Source organism: Heteronotia binoei, chromosome 8, assembly GCF_032191835.1.
Source record: "Heteronotia binoei isolate CCM8104 ecotype False Entrance Well chromosome 8, APGP_CSIRO_Hbin_v1, whole genome shotgun sequence".
Lineage (NCBI taxonomy): Eukaryota > Metazoa > Chordata > Lepidosauria > Squamata > Gekkonidae > Heteronotia > Heteronotia binoei.
The window spans coordinates 100201599-100226410 of NC_083230.1; the positions used below are offsets into that span (position 1 = coordinate 100201599).

At 45.0% G+C, this 24812-nt stretch overlaps 1 protein-coding gene across 1 annotated transcript in view; it reads right to left on the minus strand.

The window, feature by feature from the left end:
• ETFBKMT (electron transfer flavoprotein subunit beta lysine methyltransferase) overlaps positions 1 to 24812 on the minus strand; it is a 46696-nt gene that overhangs the window by 15615 nt on the left and 6269 nt on the right. The gene's annotated exons all lie outside the window — the stretch shown is intronic.

Below are 24812 nucleotides of genomic sequence, written 5' to 3' on the forward strand. Positions count from 1 at the left end.
TTGTTTAATTTGACCCGTGGTCTGAGACTGAGTCAATGTAAAGTGGTTTCATGAGGGCTTGTCACAGCCTTGATCTTGGCTGCACCCCAATGTCTCCTGGCTCCACCCCCAAAGTCTCTTGGCTCCACCCCAATGTCTCCTGGCTCCACCCCCAAAGTCTCCTGGCTCCACCCCTACAGTCCCCAGATATTTCCTAAATTGGACTTGGCAACCCTACCTGTGAGGTATGTGGGGCTGAGAGAGTTCTGTGATAATTGCTCTCCAGAGGAATAAGCTCTGAGAAAGTTATGACTGACCCAAGGTCATACCAGCAGGTGCAGGTGGACGAGTGGGGATCCAACCTGGTTCCTCCAAATTAGAATCCATGCACTTAACCACGACACCAAATTGCAGTGTAGTGGGTTGTGAAACATGTTTATTGGTCCTGCTCCTGTCTTATCTACAGAAATTCAGCAAGATCTTCCCTCACTTTTTCTTCATGTCAGCAAAGCACAGCCTGATGGATTTCTGCACTGAAGCCTACTGTTAAGTAGAAATGTGTTGGTCATAACTGGTGTGGAAGCAGGGTCAGAACTGTGATGTTAGCAGCTCACCTTATCTTACAGTTATCCTAGATGTGCTTCAGCCCTTGAGAGGACAGCAGAAAGATGCATTCCCCAACCATGTAATGAATCCTGTTGCTGAATGCTGGCCTTGTTTGTCCAATGACCTTTCCATTGCCAAGGCAACAAGAGTTCTGGAACCTTCTGCTGTGAAATATAAAGTTCAGCAGATGATCTTTTTAAATTGCAGGTATCTTTGGGGAGACATTTGGGTTCTATTTTGTTGGTTTTAAATCATTCGGCTTTTAATTGTTATTTGTAATCTCCCTTATGCCATGAAGTAAGGAAAGATCTCAATGTTCAAATCAGTCAATCAATCAGCAGGCCTTCTAGGATTCGTGAAGGGGACAGCTCCGATCTATCTTTAAGTCCTATCAGAGCAAATAGATGAAATGCAGCAATGATAGGCACACAGAAAAAGAGCCGGATTTAGGAGACGCCTTTCATTTCTGAGATTATAATGACACCTAGTGATCACAGGTTTTAGTACAATTAGTTCCGCAGTTAGTACTGCGAACCGTTCAGCCAGGATTTGCTTAGGGGTTTGTTTACCCAGAGAAAAAATGAATTCCTGCTTCCCTCCCTTCTCCATTGGGGAAGCAGGGCCATGGATGGGATGGGGCCCTTTTCCAGGGTTGGTGTGGATGGGCAGGAGTAACTCACCTAGGGCACTAAATCTTTGGGCTGGACATACTGCTAAGGGCTATGACAAGGCTATTGAGAGACAGGCCACATACATGGGGACGCTCTGTTGGATTTCTTGACCAACTGTGGAGAAAAGCCAGTCAGAAGCAGTTTTTTGAGAAGAGAGGGATTAGTCAACTGCTAAAGTGGCCAGCTGCCCAGGACAACATGGTGGCCTGCTTCTGTGTAGAAATCAGTAGCTGGCATTAAGTGAAATCTCTTGCTGATATCTGTAGATGCTGCTGCTTGCTGCTACTAGGGTTGGCAGTAGGCAGGGCTTTTTTTTAGCAAGAACTCACGCAGGGCCGTAGCCAAGATTTCATGTTTAGTGGGGCCCACAGCAGGATTTTTTGTTTGGTGAGGCCGGGTTTGGCAGCCCAGGACTCTCGGCACTGTAAACTGCCTTGAGTTCCACAAGCTAACCCTCCTTCACCTGGGCAGTCACAGCAGCTCTTCTCCCTCCACCCCTTTCTTATGTGGTCCTCTCTCAGAGAGACAGAGATCTCTTGTCTCTCTCCCCCCACTTTGCTCTGCATGCTGTGTTAGGGAAGGGGAGAGAAAAAACCACCAGCAATGCTACTACTTGTTCAGAGTGGCAGTGAGCAGAGGGGGCAGATTGGGGGCCCTCCAATGGAGGGGTCATATAGTCAGAAGGGGGGGTTGAAATGATGGGCCTGGCCCCTCCCAGGCCCCACTGTAGCTATGGGCCTGAACTCACAGGAATCCAGTTCCGGCTGGTTTGGCATCCAGGTGTGTGTGGCCTAATATGCAAACGAATTCCTGCTAGACCTTCTCTACAATGGTGATGTCAGGGGTGTGGCCTAATATGCAAATTAGTTCCTGCTGAGCTTTTTCTACAAAACAAGCCCTGCCGGTATGGTTACCAGGCCCCCCTGGCCATCAGCAGGGGATGAGGGGGTAGGGTGGCCAAATCCAGGTTAGGAAACTCCTGGAGATTTGTGGATGGAGTCCAGAGAAGACAGGGACCACAGTGGGTTGCAATGCCATAGAGTCCATCATCCAGAACATTCATTTTCTCTAAGGGGAACTGATCTCTATAATTTTGGGATGAGCTGTAATTCCAGGGAATCCCCAGGTGCTGCCTGGAGACTGGCATCTCAAGGCCACGTCCTCCCCTGGCCACTGGCAGAGGACCGATGGGATGGGGTAGGATTGCCAGATCCAGGTTAGGAAACTCCTAAAAAATTGGGGATGAAGCCTGGGAGGACAGGGACCTCTGTGAGGTGCAATGCCATACAGTCCACTTTCTGAAGCATCCATTTTCTGCACTGCAGGGGAACTGATCTCTGTAGTCTGGAGACGAGCTGTAATTCTGCAGGGTCCCCAGATCCCACCTGGAGCCTGGCATCCCTAGCTGCTACTGCTGTTAAAAACATGGCAGGACTGGTCCATTGAAAAGTTGCAGCCATAGTGGTAATCTAGACTGTACAATGCTTGAGCTTTCGGCTGCTTTTTCACACCTTTGACAAAACCTAATTTATCCACAAAGACAAAGCAATCAGCCACCAAGAAGGAAAGCCCTTAACTACACTGTCTCCTGCAGCACTGCAACTTTAAACAATAATTGCAGCATCTTAGGGTTGCCAACTTCCAGGTGGTGGTGGTGAGATTTTCCAGAATTACAACTGATCTCCAGACAAGATAAACCACTTATCCATTTATTATTTATTTATTTAAAACATTTGTTCCACTTCTCGTGGAGAAAACAGCTGCTTTGGAAGGTGGACTACACAACATTATATCCCACCAAGCTCTCTCCCTTTGCTGAACCCCACCATCCCAAGCTCCACCCTTGAGTCTCCAGGTATTTCTGAACCTGGAGTTGGCAACCCTTATCTCTAAGGTGCAGCTTAGCATTCCTAAGCAAGTCTGATGGTTCTTCTGTCACCTTTTGATGTAAGGATCAGCAACTGGCACAACTGGCCCTAGACTGTCTGGCACCCTAGGCAAGGCTAACTTTTGGCAACCCCCTTCACTGATAATGTCACTGAGTCATATGGGGGCACACAATTTGGTGCCCCCAGAAGGCTGGCGCCCTAAGCAATCGCCTAGTTTGCCTACTGGCAGGGCTGGCCCTGGCAACTGCTGACCCCAGGGTCAAATCCATTTTTCTGAGGAATATGAACCCCACCTATGGCCTGTCTGGAAATTTAGAGTCCGTGAGCATGTGGTGATTTGAGTGTGGCACTAGAATATGGGAGACCCAAGTATTTGCCATGAAACTCATTGGCTGACCTTAGTCCAGTTTCTTTCTCTCAGGCTAACTCACCACCCAGAGTTTCTGTGGGGAATAACATGGGAGTGTGAAGAATCATGGATACCAGGACAAAAGGCAGGAGGAAAACATGATAGAAAAATCATGAAGAGGGACTGGCAGATATGTTGGTGGGACTTGCTGTCCATTCTTCAGGAGAAAAGACTGGCTCACCAACTATTTCCCCTGATAAAATTCGGTGCTGAAGAAAACTCTACTCTGGTGAAACCCAGAAATAGAATTCAGGGTGAAGCTATGCAGAACCTCTCAGTTTCAAAAATAGCTTGCTTACAAAACTGAGATTCATTTCACAGTTCATTTGATTCCAACCACTGAAATCAGCAGATGTAGGAGAACACTGAGGCCTGGTTTCTGTTTACAAAGATTGACACTCATTGTGCAGGGCGTGCGTCCATGCTGAACTGAGAGCGTGAAACATCATAAGAAGAGCTCTGCTAAATCAGACTAGGGGTCCATCTATTCCAGCATTCTATTTCACACTGTGGCCAACCAGTTGCCCAGAAATGCCAAATAAGACCTTCCCCTCATGTTGCCTCCAAGCCCTGACATTCAGAGGTTTACTGCCTCTGGATATGGAGGTTCTTTTTAGTCATCACAGCTCTAGTAGCCAATGATGGGCCTATCCTCTATGCCAGGGGTGGGGAACCTTTTTTCTCCCAAGGGCCATTTGGATATTTATAGCATCATTTATAGACCTTACAAAAATATCAAGTTAAAAAATGGTGCTCCACCAAGGGAGAATGATTCAGGCTGGCAAAATTAATGCAAATAATTGTTTTTCTATTTGAAGGCATGTGGGGAGAGCCTAATTTGGCACACACACACACCTGGTCCGCCGCCCTAGGCAAATGCCTAGGTCCTGGGGGGGTGTAGAAAAGGCCCAGCAGGAACTCATTTGCATATCAGACCACACCCCCTGACCATTGTTTCACACTGGGCTTTTTTGTAGGGAAAAGCCCAACAGGAACTCATTTGCATATTAGCCAACACCCACTATCCTGTACCTTCCTGCTAAAAAAAAAAAAGCCCTGCTCAGATGAGTTTCTGGAGGGTTCCAAAGGAATGGACTGTGCGTTATGCAGCCATGCAAGTTCTGAGGTTCTCCTTCTGGAGGAGAGAGGATTTACCCCCTCATGTCATGTTTATGGATTTGCATGACAATAGCAGGATTTGCTTGTCTGAGAATGCGTTACATTTTCCATAGCAGCCCCCCCTCCCAAATCCTTGAGCCTTAAAGCCATTTACAAAGGCGAGTGAGCATTGCTACTCCTCTTGGGAAGTGACAGCGCTAATAACCTGAGCTATGAGAGGTGGAGTGATTCTGCCGGCTCTTGAAAATCAGGCTGTAAATTACTTGCAGTCATTGTAACGTGTCAGGGACATTGTTGTAAAATGACATACTGTCTGCATGGCTGCCTGTATCTGAATGGGACAATGACAGCAATCTGTTGGTAGCAATGAAGTAGTAGATACGGGAAATATATCAATGATGTCCCCTCTAGGAATCGTACCATTGGTGTGCTTGTTTTATGAATAATGTTTGCGGTTCAGGTCACAATGCATAGCAAGAATTCAACAGCAGCACCCCCCCCCCCAATCCCTCTCACACCCCAGAAGCTGCTACTGTTGCAATCTTCAGCACGCTTGCTTTGAAATAAATCCTATGGATTTAGAACCATTTCTGGGTCAGTGTTCCGGAGAACAAAACAAACCTGACTTCCTGACAAAGAGCTCAGTCTAGATGTGCAGCCAAATGCAGTGGTATGTACAGCCCTACGGTGGAGAAAGGTTCGGCTAGATGTTTGAGTGCTGACCCTGTTCTCAAACTAGAGGCATTGATTAATGCCAGGGAACTTGGAATAATAATCCCGCAACTGCAGTGTGAAGAAGTAATACAGGCAGGGCTGGCCCTAGACTGTCTAGCACCCTAGGCAAGGCTAACTTCTGGTGCATCCCCTGCACTGATAATGTCACTGAGTCATATGGGGGCACCCAATTTAGTGCCCCCAGAAGGCTAGCGCCCTAGACAATTGCCTAGTTTGCCTAGTGGCAGAGCCGGCCCTGAATACAGGCCATTCTAGCACCTCCTTACTCTACCATCTCTTTCTGCTGCAGGCATAGGAGAGGCCAAGCCCTAGGGCAGAAACATGGGGGCCCCAAACAAATTTGTAATGGGCAGGGCTTTTTTTGAGCAGGAATGCACAGGAACACAGTTCTGGCTGGCTTGGCGTCAGGGGTGTGTGGCCTAATATGCAAATGAGTTCCTGCTGGACTCTTTCTACCCAAAAAGCCCTGTGTGGAACATTGGTGATGTCAGGGTGTGTGGCCTAACATGCAAATGAGTTCCGGCTGGGCTTTTTATACAAAAAAACCCCCAGGCCTGGTTGTGGATAATGCTATTGTAGGACTGGGGATGTTAATGGGGGAGGACTGTCACACAAGAGATAGGGAAGCATAATCTCTGTCTGCCTTTTTGTGACACCTGAAAAAGATTTATTTCTGGAGGAAAGAGTTTAAAATCATATCTTTAACCACAACTCAGCTGACAGCTTGACAAACCCTTTCTTTATAACTACTCCTAGAAGGTAAATACTTCTAGAAATAAAGTGTAAATGTTTAAATGACATGGGTTACACACTAGCACAGACATCAGGACAAGGGGAGGGCAGTAGAGTCAGTTAATGCTAGATAGGGCACTTCCCGAATTTACTTACTTACTTTATTTATTTATTTAGGTAGATTTCTATTCCGCCCTTTCCCATAAGGGCTCAGGGCAGATTCCAACATGTCACACAATTAAAACCAACAATCCATAGATAAATAAAACAATTAAACAGTTAAGGCATTTTAAAAGTTAAAATTTAAGACAGTTGAGCCAATAGCTCAATTTAAGTGCAAATCAAGGCATCGTGGAAAAAGCAAACACCTAACCTAGGCGTACAAAAATGCCAGTTAAGTCGGCCCGATCTCCTCCAATCCAGATGGTAGTCCCTGTTCAGATGGTAGTCAGTATCAGGGTGGGGAGGCCAGTTAGATGGTGTGACTAATTAAGGACGCACGCACTCCTCAGCCAAAGACCTGGCGGAACAGCTCCGTCTTACAGGCCCATAGAACCACAGAGAACTTTCCATAGAATCACAGAGTTGGAAGGTACTTCCAAGATCATTCTAGTCCAACCCCCTTTACAATGCAGGAAATACACAACCCCCTCCACACCCAGTGACCGATGTTCCATGCCCAGAAGATGGTAACAAAAAACTCCAGGATCCCTTGCCAAACAGGCTGGAAAAAAATGTCTGCTTGACCTCAAAGTGGCAATTAATATTTCCCTGGACATGTAAGGGAGGACCATGAGAACTAAGCACTGATGAAACCCTTCCTGCCCATGAACTGCCTAAATTCACTGTATCAGCATTGCTGTCAGATTGCCATCTAGCCTCTGGAATGGCTGTGATTGTATAGTATCTCTGTTTGGAAACCTCCAAAGAAGGAGAGCCCACCACAATGCCGCTGTCCCACTGTTACCTAGAATGCTTCTCGTAGAAGTTCCTTCTCTCTCTCTCTTTCTCTCTCTCTAGGTTAAGCATCCCCAGCTCCTTCAACCTTTCCTCATAGGACTTGGTCTCCAGACCCCTCAACTTCTTCGTTGCCCTCCTCTGGACATGTTCCTCTCCTTCTTCATCCTGCCATCTGTTACATTAGCAACTGGGAAGGCTGCATGTCCAGCTCCACCAAGGCCATCTGTTCATGCTGGGCAAAGTGTACAGCCACCTGAATCACCAGCCCAACAAAACTGGACTGTGCCAGTGGGGGCTGGCAGCTATGAAGGGGCTCATACCAGTGTCATGGTGTCCCCTTTGAACTCCTGCCCCTGCAGTTACTTTGGCCAGGCCTCCCCAAACCCAGCAGCCTTGTGGGTGAGGAGTGTCAGTGGCAGGGCCATTACTGTGGTGGCCCCCCAGTTGCTGGGATCTGAAGCAGGGGACATCGTGGGTTCATATAAAAGAGCATGGTCCAATCTATAAGACTGTATATTTGAAAACTGAATTTGAGAGGTCAGCTTTGGAGCCTATGTAAGCAATGGGTAAATAGTAATGTCTGTGTAAAAATCAGCTACAAAGCAGATTTGAACGAGGGCTGGGTCATTTGAAGAAGCAAAAATGGCCAAATGGCAGGAGGCAATGAATGCTATGGAAGCAGGATTGGTAAAGATAATAAAGGAATCAAAAATAGAAAGAAATAAAGAAATAATAAAGAGTCCAGTGCAGAAGAGGTTAAAAAGGAAATTTAAAAAGAAATTGAAGATCTTAGAAAAGATTCTCAAGCAGCAATAAAGAAAGTTCAAGAGGTGGAAGAAAAGGTGAAAGACCAAGGTACAAGAACAGACACACTGGATTCCACTATTCAAAAAATGCAGGAGAAAGCACTACTACTTGACTGTAAACTAATGGAAAATCAGATACTGTTAAGAGGGGTACCTGAAACTATTGAGACTGATTTAAGGACATATATAATAAAAATTATTGCTGAATTTTTAGATGAAGACCCAGATGAAACTAATCATCTCTATGACTACATCTACAGGGTAAATTCGGAATATGCCAGAAGAAACAAACTACCAAGAGGTGTGGTAGTAAGATTTGTGAGAAGAGATATGGTGGGAAAGATTCTGATTAACAATTTGAGAGCACATTGGAGGTGGATGGCAGTAGTGTAAGAATCATGAAAGGATTGCCAAGGAAAGTCATCAGCAATAAGAGACTCTATAAAAAGCTGACAGAAAAGCTGAGAGAAAATGAAGTGAGATACAGATGGATACTCCCAGAAGGTTTAAGTTTTGAATATAAAGGACGGAGATTTATCATCATAAATACCCAGGAAATGACAAAGTTTTGGGGGGATCATAAGGAATTTGGGGGAACAGATCAAGAATAAAAACCATTATGGATTACAAATTAATATCTTGGAATATAAATGGACTAAATTCACCACAAAAAAGAAGGGCAACTTTTAATTGGATTGGGAAACAAAAATGTAACATAATTTTAATTATAATTTTTAGTGGAATAAACAATTTGAGATGGAATTTTGTTCATTGGCCAAGGAGAAAAAAAGGGGGGTTGTTTTTTATATCAAACAAGAATTAGACCCAAAATTAATTTTTAAAGACGATAATGGTAGATATATTGCGGTGGAAGTGACGTTGAACTTCAAAAGAACTTTGTTGTTGGGAGTATATGCCCCAAATGGAGCAAAAGATTCTTTTTTTAAAGATATTATGCAACAATTAGACCAAGTGATGTATGAACCAATTATAATAACGGGAGACTTTAACGGGACAGTTAAAAATATTTTGGACAGTTCTGGAAAAAAATAATGAAGGAAAATTACCAAAGTCATTTTTGAGTTGGTAAAACAAGAGAGTCTAGAAGACATTTGGAGGGAACTAAACTCCAAAGAATGGGACTATACTTATTTTTCAATAAGGCATAATTCTTTTTCGAGAATTGATATGATATGGACTACAAAAGATCTTGGGCTATTAATGAAGAAAATAGAGATACTTCCTAAAATAGGGGCAGACCACAATCCAATAACGTGGTCTGCAAAATCAGCGAAAAAGACTCCAAGATGGCAGATAAATGAGGATTTGCTACAGAAACAGAAGATAGTGGTGTCTCTGGAAAAGGAAACTAAATGCTTCTTCCAAATAAATGAAAATGAGGACACTCAATTCCAAATTGTGTGGGATGCCTACAAAGCGGTAATGAGGGACATTTTAATTACATTGAACAATAAAGATAAAAGAGCCAAAAATAAGCAAATGATGGACATTCAGAAAGAAATTGGAAAAAAAGGAGAAGGAGCTTAAAAAGCAACCTGGGAAAAATAAAATTATAAGAGAGATTACAATATTACAAAGCCAATTGAGACATTTGTTGAATAAAGAGGTGGAATGGAATTTAAAAAGACTCCAACAGAAATCTTTTGAAGGAGCGAATAAACCTGGAAAATGAAAAAAAAGAAGGGAGAATAAAGTAATTAACAAAATCGTGTCGGGAGGAAAGGACATTGTTGATCATGAAGGAATTAAAAGGGAATTTTATAAATACTACGCCAAGCTATTTAAAAGTCAAAGCATGGACAGGAAAAAAATTGATGCATATCTACAGAAAATTAAGGTAAATCCCTTAACAGAAAACATGGAGAAGGTGTTGAATAAACCAATTGAAAGAGGAGAAATAGAGGAGGCAATTAACTCAATGAAGTTAGGAAAGGCACCAGGTCCAGATGGCTTTACGGCAAAATTTTATAAAGTTCTCACAGAGGCATTATTACCATGGGAACATTTATGGAAGAACTCTATGAAAATATCTACATGTTATAAAATTAAGGAAAAATTATTTAAAATCTTATATAGGTGGAATATGACGTAATGTTTATTAATGAAAATCCCACTCATGTAACACCATTGTTGCTTCGTAAGATACAAGAATATGGAGAACTGGCAGGCTTTTATATAAACAAAGAAAAATCGAAAATTTTGTGCAAATATGTTTAAGAGCAAACAGGAAGAACTACAGAGGTTAACAGAGTGTGACGTTACCTCTAAAGTAAAATATTTAGGTTTGGAAATAACAACAAAAAATATTGATTTGTGCGAAAATAATTATGAGAAATTTTGGCGTAAGGTTGATGGAGAATTGATAAAATTGAATAAATTGAATTTGTCTATGCTGGGCAGAATTTCTGCATTTAAGATTAATGTCTTACCGAGAATCATGTTCCTGTTTCAAACAATCCCAATAGTGAAAGACAATAAACAATTTAATAAATGGCAAAAGAAAACTTTGAGAATTTGTATGGGCCGGGGAAAAAACAAGAATCAAAATGAAAATCCTGATAGATGCGAAAGAAAGAGGCAGATTTCAACTATCTAATTTAAAGCTGTATCATGATGCAGTATGCCTGGTGTGGATTAAGGAATGGATGACATTAGTAAATAGAAAATTACTAGCATTAGAAGGTCATGGAAATGTTTTTGGATGGCTGCTTACATGTACTATGGGGGAAAAAAGATGGACGGCGTCTTCTCATATCATTATATAAGAAGTAATTTGTTAAATATTTGGTCAAAATATAAAAGATATGGAGAGGAGAGGAGACCGCTTTGGATTGTGTCAAAAGTAATAAAATTGTATTCAGATATTTAAAAAAGGAATTGATTATCATATAAACAGCTTTTAAAAATTCAAGGAGGAAAAGTGGAATTAAAATCGGTTGAGGAAATACAGTATAAATATAATTGGTTTCAATTACAACAAATAAAGAGTTTAGTTGAACAGGACATTAAGAAATATGGAATAAGACAAGAACAAACAGAATTGGAGAGAATGCTGTTTGGGGGGAATGAAAAGCTGATTTCAAAGACATATAAACTATTATTGAAATGGTCTATGGAAGATGAAGTAGTTAAATCACAAATGATAACATGGGCAATAAATATAAATAAAGAAATACAGATGAAGTTATGGGAACATTTATGGAAGAACTCTATGAAAATATCTACATGTTATAAAATGAAGGAAAAATGCTTTAAAATGTTATATAGGTGGTATATGACACCTAAGAAATTGGCAAAAATGAACAATTGTCAGTGTTGTCAGTGTTTCTTCTAAGCTGCAGAGTCTTGTGAGCAAAAATTCTACTTTGTGAGCTACTGGCATCAAAGTTGTGAGCTACTGCATAAATTAGCGTGCTCTGGGTTCATCCTTCCTCAGCTAAGACAAAAATGTGTAAGCTGGAGGCTAAAAATCTGTGAGCTAGCTCACACTAACTCAGCTTAGAGGGAATACTGGTTATGATCTGTGGGAAGCATTTCTTGGACTGGGGTGGCAGTGACTGAGAGCAGGCAAGGAGGCACATCTGGCAGGGTTGAGGATCGTGATGGGGTGTGCCCTTAGCCAGTATCCCAAGCAGCTTGGATTCCATGGCATTTTGGCCAATGGGGGAGAATGTCTGTTGGCTTGAAATGGGAGGCAATGAACTACTCTGCCATTTTTACCAGTGTAACATTACACAGGTTATGGGAGGGGGTGTTCCTACCCTGGAACTATTTTGGGAGCTGACTACTGTCCCCTTGGAACACCCCTGACCCCATCAGCACACAGGTTTGCACCGCCACACCTCTGGTGTTTGGCTGCTGTGGCTGTGCACCACAGAAACTGCATGATAGAGTGGAACTCATACCCTGCACCAGTGTCTACCCTTGAAATTCTGGCATAACTCCGAGTTACATCAGTGTCAGAAGGCTCTCTATGTCCTTTGCACCACTCTCCCTTAGGATTGCCCTGTTAATCACTCATTGAGTAAAGAAGTATTTCTTTTTGTCCGTCCTGAATCTACAGGCCATTAACATCCTTTAGTTTTCACTCTTAGTCTTGCCTTTCATGATGTTCCTTTTTATAGTGTTACTCTCCCCCTAATATACCTGTATTAAGCTCACTCTCCCCAAAACGTGAAGGAACCTGGCATCCAGAAAGGCAATAAGACCAGGCCTCCCATCTCACAGTGGTCTGTCAAAGGTCAGCTATGTGGAGCCAGCACAGTCTCCATCTTGGAATCAGCCTCACAGACCCAGAGGAAAGTGAACCAAAAAGGACATCTAAAAGCAAACATGTACACAGGGATAAAACCAATAAGAGAAAGCCAGCCTTGTTTTCCTATTAACCCATAATTCCATCTTCCCTGACTCTGGCAAACTGTACTATCTCCTTCAGAGTAATTTCAGAGGTCTAGCACCTCTCTCCACTTATCATTGAGCCACTGACACATAGAAATACAAACATTGGCTAAGTTCCAAATCTCAGAAGCACAAGCCAAGCATCCCATAGGTACACAATTTTAATCTGGCTACACAGTACACCCTGAGCTAGCCCACCCCTAGCCCTCCAAAGCATATTTAAACTGGCATTCTGCACCCCAAATTTGTACATCTCTTGGACACTGTAAGAGTGTACCCTCAGACTCTGTCTGAGCCTTTGACATGAACTGCTGGTCGGCCATGTCTCCCCCACTTTCCTCCACGTGGATTCCAGTCTTCAGGAACAGGCAAGTATAATCCCTGCCCCCTTCTCAGTCACTATTGATCATCCTTCATTTCTTAGTCCTATGGGGACTTCAACTATGCCTCTTTCTTTTCTGTGTGCCTCCCAAAAAAGCCAAAGCTAGTTGCAGCCCTGGGGCAGATAGTGTGAAATTGGACAGAAGCCTGCTGAGAAGAGGAGTGTGAAAGCACCATAAGGTAAGTGAAAATTGGTCAGATTCTCTGTTTGTGTGTGTGTGTGTGTGAATGCTGTTTGTGTGCTTATTTCTACATGCAATAAAGATACCCTTGACTTTATTTAAATGCTTCTTTCCTTCCCGCTAGTAAGCTCTTTGGGTTTTACTTCCATATATCTAGGAACCAAAGAACCTTAGCTACACGAGTGCCTCTTGCATGTCTGCAGCAGGCAGTGGTGTTTCAGGTAACAATAGTAACTGAGCTGCACAGGGTGGTGAACAACATAATGACATCAGCAATGTCCAGCACAAACACCTGCAGTTCAGTTGCTCTAGACACAGAACTATTCCACCTGCCATAGTCCATCCAGTATTTGAGTAAGTGCAAAGAGTGCTGAAGAGTTCAGAAGAAAATGGAGTAGAAAGTAAATCTTTAGACCAAAATTCCTATGGAGCTTCTAACACAAATAATTAAAAGTTGCTACTTGAATCAATGCAAGTTTGATATAGTCCTTATACAGGGTTGGAATTCTAGCAGTAGCTCCTTTGGATATTTGGCCACACACACTTGTTATAGCCAATCCTCTAAGAGCTTACAAGGTTCTTTTTTGAAAGCTCTTGGAGGATTGGCTACATCAGGGGTGTGTGGCCTAACATGCAAAGGAGCTCCTGTCCTTATGACCATTTCAAATGAATCCTTAATCCATGATTTAAAGTCATTCCCAAACAATGATTTATGTTAACCACAGTAAAGCATTTCTCAACAATAGTTTCAGTATGTATTTGAGATCTTAATTCAGGTTAGAGCAAGAAACCATGATCAGCATTAACCATGATTAAGAGTTATGTCCACACTAGGCCAATGAAACTACAACTAGTCATTAACGCATTTTAAGGTAACACACTAAAACTAGAACCTTGTTTCCACATAGCATGCACATTTGCAATGCAGTCTTCAGATCACTGAAGGAGGAGTCCGGCTGAAGAGACCTGAGTAGGATTCTAGGAGGCCTGCTTATGATTGTTTGCCCTGGGGATGGCTCTCTCTCTCGGCTTGACTTCGCGAACGAAGATTTAAGAAGGGTGCAGTACTCCACGTCTGCTGCAGGCTCACTGGTGGCTGACAAGACCAACGCGGGACAGGCAGATCCGGCCACAGTGGCTGCAGGGAAAAGTCTGATTTGGGGTTGGTGCTGTAGCAGTGCGATTCTTCCTCAATCTCCTTTTGTCCTCAAGACCAGCTATGCATGCGTTCTCAAAGGAAGAGACAGCCTGGTGGATGGTGTGCCTCCATGCTTTGCGATCTGAGGCTAGGTCAGACCACTGGTGATGGTTGATGCGACAGGTGCCAAGGGATTTCTTCAAGGAGTCCTTGTACCTCTTCTTTGGTGCCCCTCTATTTCGATGGCCGGTGGAAAGTTCGCCATACAGAGCAATCTTGGGAAGGCGGTGGTTTTCCATCCTAGAAATATGCCCTGCCCAGCGCAGCTGCGTCTTCAACAGCAGTGCTTCGATGCTTGTAACCTCCGCCCTCTTGAGGACTTCAGTGTTGGTCACAAAGTCACTCCAGTGGATGTTGAGGATGGTGCGAAGGCAGCGCTGATGGAAGCGCTCAAGGAGTCGCAGGTGATGACGGTATAAAACCCACAATTCGGAGCCGTAGATGAGGGTTGTCATCACAACCGCTTTGTAAACATTGATCTTTGTGCCTTTTTTCAGATGCTTGTTGCTCCACACACTTTTGTGCAGTCGGCCAAATGCACGGTTTGCCTTTGCCAGCCTGTTGTCAATCTCCTTGTCGATCTTGGCATCTGAGGAGATGATGCACCCTAGGTAGCTGAACTGCTGGATTGTCTTCAGAAGTGATTCACCCACAGTGATGCAGGGAGGGTGATAATCTTCCTGGGGTGCAGGCTGGTGGAGAACTTCTGTCTTCTTCAGACTAACTTCTAGGCTGAATAGCTTGGCAGCCTCTGTAAAGCAGGACGTCATATGCTGCAGAGCTGATACCGAGTGGGAGACGAGTGCAGCATCATCAGTAAATAGTAGCTCTCGGATGAGTTTTTCCATTGTCTTGGAGTGAGCCTTTAGTCGCCTCAGGTTGAACAGGCTGCCATCGGTGCGATAGCGGATGTAGACACCATCGTCATCGTCTAGATCTACTGCGGCTCTTTGAAGCATCATGCTAAAGAAGATCGTAAAGAGAGTTGGTGCAAGAACGCAGCCTTGCTTTACACCGGTGCCTATTAGGAAGGGCTCCGAGAGGTCGTTGCAGTGTCTGACTTGGCCTCGCTGGTCTTCATGTAGCTGGATGATCATGCTGAGGAACCTTGGGGGACATCCTAAACGTTCCAAGATTTGCCACAGGCCTTTCCTGCTACCGGTATTGAAAGCTTTGGTAAGGTCGACAAAAGTCACATATAGAGCCTTGTTCTGTTCCCTGCATTTCTCTTGGAGCTGCCTGAGAACAAATACCATGTCGGTGGTGCTCCTGTTAGCTCTGAAGCCGCACTGGCTCTCTGAAAGGAGTTCTTCTGCAATGGTGGGCACCAGTCTGTTCAGGAGTATTCTGGCAAGGATTTTGCCTGCGATGGAGAGCAGGGTTATCCCCCGGTAGTTGGAGCAGTCTGACTTTTTTCCTTTGTTCTTGTGTAGAGTGATGATGATTGCATCGCGAAAGTCCTGTGGTAGTTTGCCTTGTTCCCAGCAGGTGACAAGTACTTTGTGAAGTGTGCTATGTAGTACTGTGCCCCCATGCTTCCAGATCTCTGGTGGGATTCCATCAACACCCGCTGCCTTGCCACTTTTCAGTTGCTTGATGGCTTTAACAGTCTCTTCTAGGGTGGGGATCTCATCCAACTCTGTTTTCACTGGTTGAAGTGGGGTGAGGTGGATTGCTGAATCTTGAACTACGCGGTTGGCACTGAAGAGAGCCTGAAAATACTCCGACCACCGATTCAGTATGGATGCCTTGTCTGTGAGGAGTACTTGGCCGTCTGCACTACGCAAGGGACTCTGAGCCTGATATGATGGGCCATATACTGCCTTCAGGGCTTTGTAGAACCCTCTTAAATCACCAGTGTCTGCACACAGCTGGGTTCTCTCTGCAAGCTTGGTCCACCACTCGTTCTGAATGTCTCGAAGCTTGCGCTGGAGGATGCTACATGCAGCGCGAAAGATTGCTTTTTTCCCGGGACAGGAGGGCTGAGCAAGACGTGCTTGGTAGGCAGATCTCTTTTTCACTAGTAATTCTTGGATCTCTTGATTGTTCTCATCAAACCAGTCCTTGTTTTTCCTTGTGGAGAACCCGAGGACTTCTTCAGAGATCGACAGGATGGTAGTTTTTAGGTGTTCCCAGAGTGCTTCTGGAGAAGGGTCTGTGGGGCAACTGGGGTCCTCAATTCTTGACTGGAGTTTTGCCTGGAAGGCAGCTTTAACTTCAGCTGACTGAAGGCTGCCAACCTGAAGCTTCCTCCGAGGGATACCTCCTCTCCTGGGTGTGGGTTTAAAGTGAAGACGGAGATTGCAGCGTACAAGACGATGATCCGTATGACATTCCGCACTGGGCATTACTCGGGTGTGTAAGACATCTCGAAGGTCTCTCTGGCGCACCAGAATGTAGTCGATAAGGTGCCAGTGCTTGGACCGTGGGTGCATCCAGGTTGTCTTCAGGCTGTTCTTCTGCTGAAAGATAGTGTTGGTGATGGTGAGCTGGTGCTCTGTGCAGAATTCTAGCAGGAGGCGCCCATTATCATTGCAGTTGCCAATGCCGCGTTTGCCAAGTACTCCTTTCCAGGCTTCCGAGTCTTTACCTACTCTGGCATTGAAGTTGCCAAGGATGATCACCTTGTCCTCTGTAGGGGTCTTCCGTACGAGGTTGCGTAGATCAGCATAGAACTTGTTCTTTTCTGCAGGATCTGCTTGAAGGGTTGGGGCATACACACTGAAGAGTGTTGCATGCTGCTTGTTTTGAAGTGGGAGGCGCATGGACATGATGCGATCTGAGTGACCTGTTGGCAGGTTTTCGAGTTTGGAGGCAATGGAGTTCCTGACCATGAAGCCAACACCAGAAAGGCGGCTCTCAGCCTTTGACTTACCCGACCAGTAGAGGGTATAGCCAGCACCATGTTCTTGAAGACTACCTTCCTCAGGGAAACGGACCTCACTGAGAGCTGCTATGTCAATATTCAACCTGAGAAGTTCGTGGGCAACTAGAGCAGAGCGTCGTTCAGGGCGGCCACTGTCTACTGTGTCAAGCATGTTCCAACACGCAAGCTTAAGTCTTTGCACACTTTGTGAGGCAGGTGCATGCCTTTTCTTTGTTGTTATTTTTTGACGGCAAGTAAGGATGCCCGTTGACTGCGGCTAGCCAACTGGGGTGGGGGAGACGAGCTTTGTTTAGGCCACCTTTTCTAGGCCCCTCTCTGTGTGGAGCAAGCAGTGCTGTCCCTAGATAAGGCTGCTTGGTCGTTCAGGGTGCTACCGAAAGATGCTTTCGTCTCCAGGTCAGCATCAGGCGACCAATACCCTGAACCGCCTACATGCAGGATCGGGACTGCGGCTTCCAGTGGCATCTTCCACCTGCCGTTTTGCCCCTTGCCCATCGCTGCAGGACTTGGTGTGTTGTGGGTTGTGGATGTGGATATGCCCTTCAGGCCTGCGCAGAGGAATTTTTAGGTGAAGCACACAGTGTGCGCAGTACTGGCTCCACCCTTTCACCTTGGGGTCATCTGCCATGGCCCAGTAAGCCGGGAAGCCGGCAGCGAGTCCTCTAGGTGGTAGGTGTTACATTAACGAGCTCTATCTGCCCGGGTTTGATGTTAGAGTTTTCCTTCTCTTGGCTGGCGAGGTTGGTGGGCCCAGCCTGCCCATCCGGTTATACCGTCGGACATTCGGTCGCACCATGACGTGGAAAACTCTGTGAGAAACGGGGGGGACCAGCGGGAAGGTGTTGCCACGGATGCAGTAATGCAGGAGAGGCCATTGCAGTGACCATCTGCCAGGCATAGCCGGACAGTGACCACGCGGCGTTCACTACACCGGGAAGGAGAGGCTATGTATTGCACATACACTTTCCCTGGGGGGGCAGGATACCCAAGAGGGAGCCCACCCCCTCCCCCCCCCCCCCCGGGGATGGCAGCGAAGCCCAAAAGAACCAACAAGCCATGGGGAATCCCCAATACGGAGGAACTTGGGAAAGAGTTCACCAGCTGGACATTTGTTCATGTCCTTCTGTTCACAGCTTCTTGCTCGTCTGAGTTTCACCCAGTTGCTTCTTAGGCTTCTGTTTCTATTTCCTTGACAATTCTCTTTTCATAGAGTTCCAATAGTTAACATATTATCCTATGGGTGGCCAAAATGTGGCTTGGGAGCCACATGTGACTCTTTCATACATATTGTGTAACTCTTGAAGCCCCCCCCCCATTGGCCAGCTTGGAGAAGTAATTTATTTAAATCACTTCTCCAAGCCAAGCCAGCTGGTGCCTTAGAGAATGTATTTAAAGTTAAAATTGCTTTCTTTCCACCTCTCCTCCCTTCCCTTCCCTTCCCCCATCATTCTCCAAGCTGCTGGCTAGCTTGGCTTGATGAAGTGATTTAAAGAGATAAATGCCTTTTCTGAATTGGCTGATGGGGTGGTAGGGGTTTTGAGAGCCACACAGTATGCATGAAAGAGCCACCAGTAGTTCCTGAGGTGGAATTTGGCCACTCCTGCTTTTGAGAGGCAAAGCCTCTTTGTTGGTAACTGACAAAGGTAGCATCAACTCTCAAAATCTTCTGCCCCCTAAATCTCATTGGTCCCTAAAGTGCTCCTAGACTCCAGTGTAGCTGTCCTGCTGCAGTCCATCATGGTTACACTCTGAAACGATCTCATATAAGTAAAGGATCAAGAGAATTGTGGTTTCCATTGTCAGATGGGATACTAACAATTGCACTTTGTCCTGGTGGCCTGGCCTGAGAGAAAGAAATGGTCTCATCTCCATTTTATCTTTTGCTAAAGGGAGGGGAGTATTACCAAAAGTCCCCTTTCCTATCTAGATGTGTGCTGTCTGCCCTGATTCCATCCTAGTTACATTTGCCTTGGCAGCCATGTTTGGAACTAGCAAGGCCTTGCTTTGGAGAAGGTGAAGTCAAGATTCTCCTCAGGCTATGCTAATGAAGGGCCAAAACCTCTGGCAGGATATCCCATTCACTGATGGGATATCTGCATATCTACCCTTTGCCACAGGGGCTTGCAAAGCCAGGCAGACCTGCCCTAGTCTATCAAGGTTAATCTCATTAGCAAATACAAATCTTCTTGAGTGCAAACTCTTAAGTACTATCAAGCAACCAGGTGAGCTAATTACCTGTTGCTGTTCTTCTCTGGTTGTCTCCTGACTAGCCTACCAGCCTGCTCCAGGCCATGGGGGGAAGCCTCCACCCTGCCAGCTCTTTGTCTGCCCTGCCTGGATGCAATCTCTTTTTGTCACCTTTCTGAGAAGCCTCTCCTTTCCTTAACTTAGTCAAAACCAGGAAATCCATAGATTCTCATCCAGGACTCGCCCTCAATTCCTGCACCTTATTCCTTTTAAATACCTATATGCTGCTCTGCCAACCAAAACTGTGCAGTCTTATCCTCTCCACTTGCACAGAGACTACCAACTCTGTTGCTATTTTCTCTAGGACATTGGGACATTTATTTGCCACACAGAAGCACCCCTCTGCTGCCTTACCTTGTTTTTCTTTGGAATCTTTGGCAGCTCTGCTTAAAATGCTGACTCTCAAGCTGTGGATCATTCAAACAGACAACATACTGGGAGTTAAGATGATTTGGGTATCTGGCTCAGTTACAGCTCTCAAAGCTCTCTCAGGCCCCCAAAATTAGTCTAGATTGCCATCTAATGGTGCATAATGCTAAGAGTTAGAACTTAAGCCTGTCAGACAATCTTAGGATCTCCTGGCTATACTAAACAGCAGGGGTGGGGTACCTTTTTTCTGCCAAGGGCCATATGGATATTTATAACATCATTTGCGGGCCATAAAAAATTATCAACTTAAAAAACAGTGCTCCGCCAAGGGAGAATGATTCAGGACGGCAAAATTAATGCAAATAATTGTTTTTCTATTTGAAGTCATGTGGGGAGAGGCTAATCTGGCACACACACACACACACACACACACACACACATCCCCAGCCTGCCACCCTAGGCAAATGCATAGGTCCAGGGCTTTTTTGTAGAAAAAGCCCAGCAGCAACTCAGTAGTATATTAGACCACATCCCCTAATATTAACATATTAGGTCACACACTCATTAGCATATTAGGCCACACCATCTGGGATAATCAAGTGCAAACTGAACTGTGACAGTAACTTTTCCAGGCCCTGCAGCAATTCTCACCAGCCAGCCAGGCCTCAGGGAGGCTGCCACACAGTACATCTGGGCCCTGTGATCCCTGCCTGGTCCTGGGGAGGCTGCTGCACAGTGCGGCTGGGCCCCACGATCCTTGCTGGCCAGTCAGGCTCTAGAGAGACTGCCACATGGCTCGGTTCGGCCCAGCAGTCCCCGAGGGCCACACTAAGTGACCTCGAGGGCCACATACGGCCCTCGGGACAGAGGTTCCCCACCCCTGCTATACAGATTCCCATATGATAATTGTTATAGTTAAACATTTGGTATCTGGGGACTTGCAATGTTAGAGAAAAAGAAATGAAAGAAATGGGAATATTTCTGTTTTTAGCCATGTGGGGGGGGAGAGGGGAGCAGAGGCCTGTGACTTAAATGCTGGAAGTTAAGGTGCTTTTGGTACCCAGAGATTTGCTGCTTTAGAGAAAAAGGAATGGAAGATATATCTGTTTTTTGTGTCTGTACATGAGAGGGAAGGAGATAAAGCTGGTTCACCAGATATAGAAAATGAGGCAATTCTGCTGTCCTGGAACCTACTGCAACCAAATGAATGCTCCCATATTTTCAGGTCAGGGTATCTGAGAAGCCAGTATTTACTCTGGATTCTGAGCTGTATTTGGAGATTCGTATTGAGTATCCAGTATATGAGTGGCGTAGCTGTTACAGTGTTGGTATAAGACTGGGGAGACCAGAGTTCAAAACTCCACTTAGTCATGAAGCACAGTATGTGACTTTGGGCCAGTTACATACTTTCAGCCTAAGTTATGAGGAAAAGAGAGAGGGAGAGGAAGTATTTCTTCCATACACAAATGAAATATTCACTTAAATAATTTCATTGAAACACTTCATGACATCTTTCATCTCCTCTTACTGAGGCCTCTTTTGAATATATATATGGGTATGTGTGTGTGTGTATACAAACCGCATAATTAATGGCTGATAGCATTTAAAAAAAATAGAAATAATTTCATATTTAAATAATTCAGTACAGTAATCTACTTTACTGGACCAGGTTGAGCCCATGTCCCTTTGGGAAATTGAGAAGTCTACACCCCTGGGTCTCGGACCCTGTTTGGAGGAAAAGTAGATACTGTGTAGCTGCCAGACCCTTCCTGTGGAAGGATATCTTGGGACCAGACACCTCTCTTTTAGTATCACCCCTCAAACCATGTGTGTACTGTACAACTTGGCCTGCAAGTAGAACCAAGATGGAGCAGGAACAAACAAAATGGATGCTGGCCAGACACTAGCCTAGGGAAAACATTTGGAAGGTGACACAGGATACCCACTTGTTAATAGCTCTCTCCCCACCCTAAAGAGAGGTACTTTAATCGCAATTAGAGTTGCCAGGTCCAACTCAAGAACTATCTGGGGACTTTGGGGGTGGAGCTAAGAACAAGAGTGTGACAAGCATGACTGAACTCCAAAGGGAGTTCTGGCCATTACATTTAAAGGAACTACACGCCTTTTAAATGCCTTGCCTCCATTTGGAAATAATGGATAGAGGCACCTTCTTTGGGGGTTCATAAAACTGGACCTCCTGGTCCAATCTTTTTGAAACCTGGGGGGGGCGTGTTTTGAGGAGAGGTACTGGCTGCTGTGCTGAAAATTTGGTGCCTCTACAGCCCCCCTCCCGAGCCCCAGTTACCTATGGATCAATTCTCCATTGAACCCTATGAGAATCAGCCTCCATAGGTATAATGGAGTGCCCAGCAGACATTCCCTCCACGCTGCCACTTTCTGATAACCCTGAAGCAGGAGGAGGGCCTCCAAACCAAGGGATCTCCTGCCCCCACCTGGGGATTGGCAACCCTAATCTAAATAATGGATTTTTTTTTTTAGATCCTCCTCCCTTCACCTTGTCATGACCTCATCACACCTGGTCATGCTTCCCTGTGCCCATTCATCCTATTTAATAGGCTATTCATATAACCTGATAGAGTCTCTCATCCTGTACTCAAGGTCATTATGAAACACAGTTTACATCCAGCAATTTCATCAAGAAGACATTAGCACCACTCAAACTGTCACAAGTTTCCCTAGGTCTTTGTCCATCCATTGGCAAGCCACTAAGCCTCTCCCAATACGTTATTTTACCCCTGAGAAAACAATCGTTGTATTGTTTTAGGGGCACATATGGTAGACTGCCCCAGGGCTAACTTTCCCTATAAATGGGCACACACTGCTCCATGTAGTTTATATGCATTCTCTCAACATTGGGCTTCTTCCATCTCTCTGGGAAATGCTGGCTGTTTTCCTCATTGTATTCCATGGACCTCGCTTCTCCAGGACCTGGTAAATATTGTCTTTCCTGAACTACATTCCCTGCTGTTTTCTATTTTCCTCTTAGATAGTTTGTGTGTCCCCTGTGTGCTTTGTGTATATACTTTTGCTTTCTTCCTTCTGTTATAATAAAATCACCTTTCTGGTTGAACTTCAGCCTGATTTATTTTGAGAGTTCTCTTAGGGAATAATCCCATAAACATTGGTGGAAATCCCCTAGTTCAGCGGTCCCCAATCTTTTTAGCACCAGGGTATGGTTTTGTGGAAGACAATTTTTCCACAGACCGAGGTCAGGGCATGGTTTTGGGATGATACAATTGTGCAGTTTATTTCTAAAGTGTTTGATGTGGTGGTGAAGTGTGCAGACTCTTATCTGGGAGAACTGGGTTTGATTCCCCACTCCTCCACTTGCAGTTGCTGGAATGGCCTTGAGTCAGCCATAGCTCTCGCAGAGTTGTCCTTGAAAGGGCAGCTTCTGGGGAGAGCTCTCTCAGCCCCACCCACCTCACAGGGTGTCTGTTGTGGGGGAGGAAGGTAAAGGAGATTATGAGCTGCTCTAAGACTCTAACATTTGGAGTGGAGGGCAGGATATAATCCAGTGTCATCTTCTTATTACTACTACATTGTAATATATAATAAAATAATTATACAATTTATGGCCCGGTTGCTAACAGGCCACGGACTGGTACTGGTCCACGGACTGGTACTGGTCCACGGACCGGGGGTTGGGGACCTCTGCCCTATTTTACCGCTTTTACCCTAATTCCCCCAATTAATTTGCAGACCTCCAATTTGGGTAACTAATGTGGAAATGCCTGAGTGTTTCTGAAGTATGTATTAATATTACCTAGCCAACACAGACTTTTAATGATGTAACCCGCCCTGAGCCTGTTCAACGGGAAGGGCGGGCTAAAAATCAAATCAAATAAATAAATAAAATTAAACCTGCTGTTTGCCCATGTACAATTTAATTTTACCCCACTTGAGTGGTCAGTGGGAAATTATATATAATGTCAAAGATCCCCATAGCTGGTATATGATAAAAAAAGGTAGATGAGTCTGTAATCCAAGAAGAATTATTTATATCTAAATATATTTTGACATTATCTTGAATTCTGACCTTTCTGACTTTATAGGGCTATCTCTAAAACAGAAGAGAAATGAAACTGATGGATTAATTAAATATTAGAACTCAAGGGCATGCAGTGAAGCTGATGGGCAGTAGGTTCAGGACAGACAAAAGGAACTACCACTTTACGCAGAGAGGGATTAAAATGTGGAATTCGATGCCAGAGCACATAGTGCTGGCCACAGGAATAAACAGCTTTAAACAGGGATTCAATAGGTTAATGGAGAACAAATCTGTCAATGGTTACCAGCCATGGTGACTAACGGGAACCTCCACATTGTGAGGCACTAATCCTCAAGGTCCCAGAGCCAGGAGTTAACATGAGGGGAAGGCCTCAGCATCTAGCCCTGTTGTTGGCCCTCCAGAGGAACTGCCTGACCACTGTGTGAGACAGGAAGTGTGAGACAGGAAGATGGACCATTGGTCTGATCCAATAGTGCTCTTATGTTCTTATCTGTAGAACTTATTACTAGGCTTGCCAACCCCCCCGCCCTGGCGGGGGACTCCAGAATTTATAGCCTCCTCCCCCGGTCTCCAAAAGTCCAGAAGCGGGGGGGGGGGGGGGAGGGGGGGAACTTCATGTCACTCTCCGGAGAGAGCCTGCCTGATTCCCTGCACCCACCGAAGGCTCAGCACTGGAGTCCAGTCCTCACCCAGGCATGCTAAGCAAGAGCCGAAAAAGAAGGGAAGGGAGGGTGTGTGTGTGTCCTGTCCTGTTAGTAAAGAAGATTTGTAGAGGTGGTTGGTGTGTAAATAAACATTCCTTCCAGGCACAGAGAGAGGGAGATCTAGCAAACATTTTCTCGTCACACAAACCTGCTCTGTGCCTTCACTGCAGAACAGAAAGGCATGAGGTGCTCTTGATGAGATTTTGAATGATGCATGAACTGATAAACTGCCTTGCCCTCAACCTGTCAGCAGCAACTTCTGCAGAACTTTGCATTAGAATACTTATTGAGAACTTTTGGGGTTGTTTTGCCTTTAAGAAGAAAAGCCTCTCTTCCAGAACAGGAAGTGCAGGCAAGGAGTAGTCTTCTGATGCTGTTTTGCTCTGCGACTAAGGTGCTTTCTAAAGCTTGATTTTAAATGATTTAAGGTATCCGTTTAGAGTGCTTAAGTTTTCGTTTTATGTGCTTCTCAGCCGGGCTGGGCTA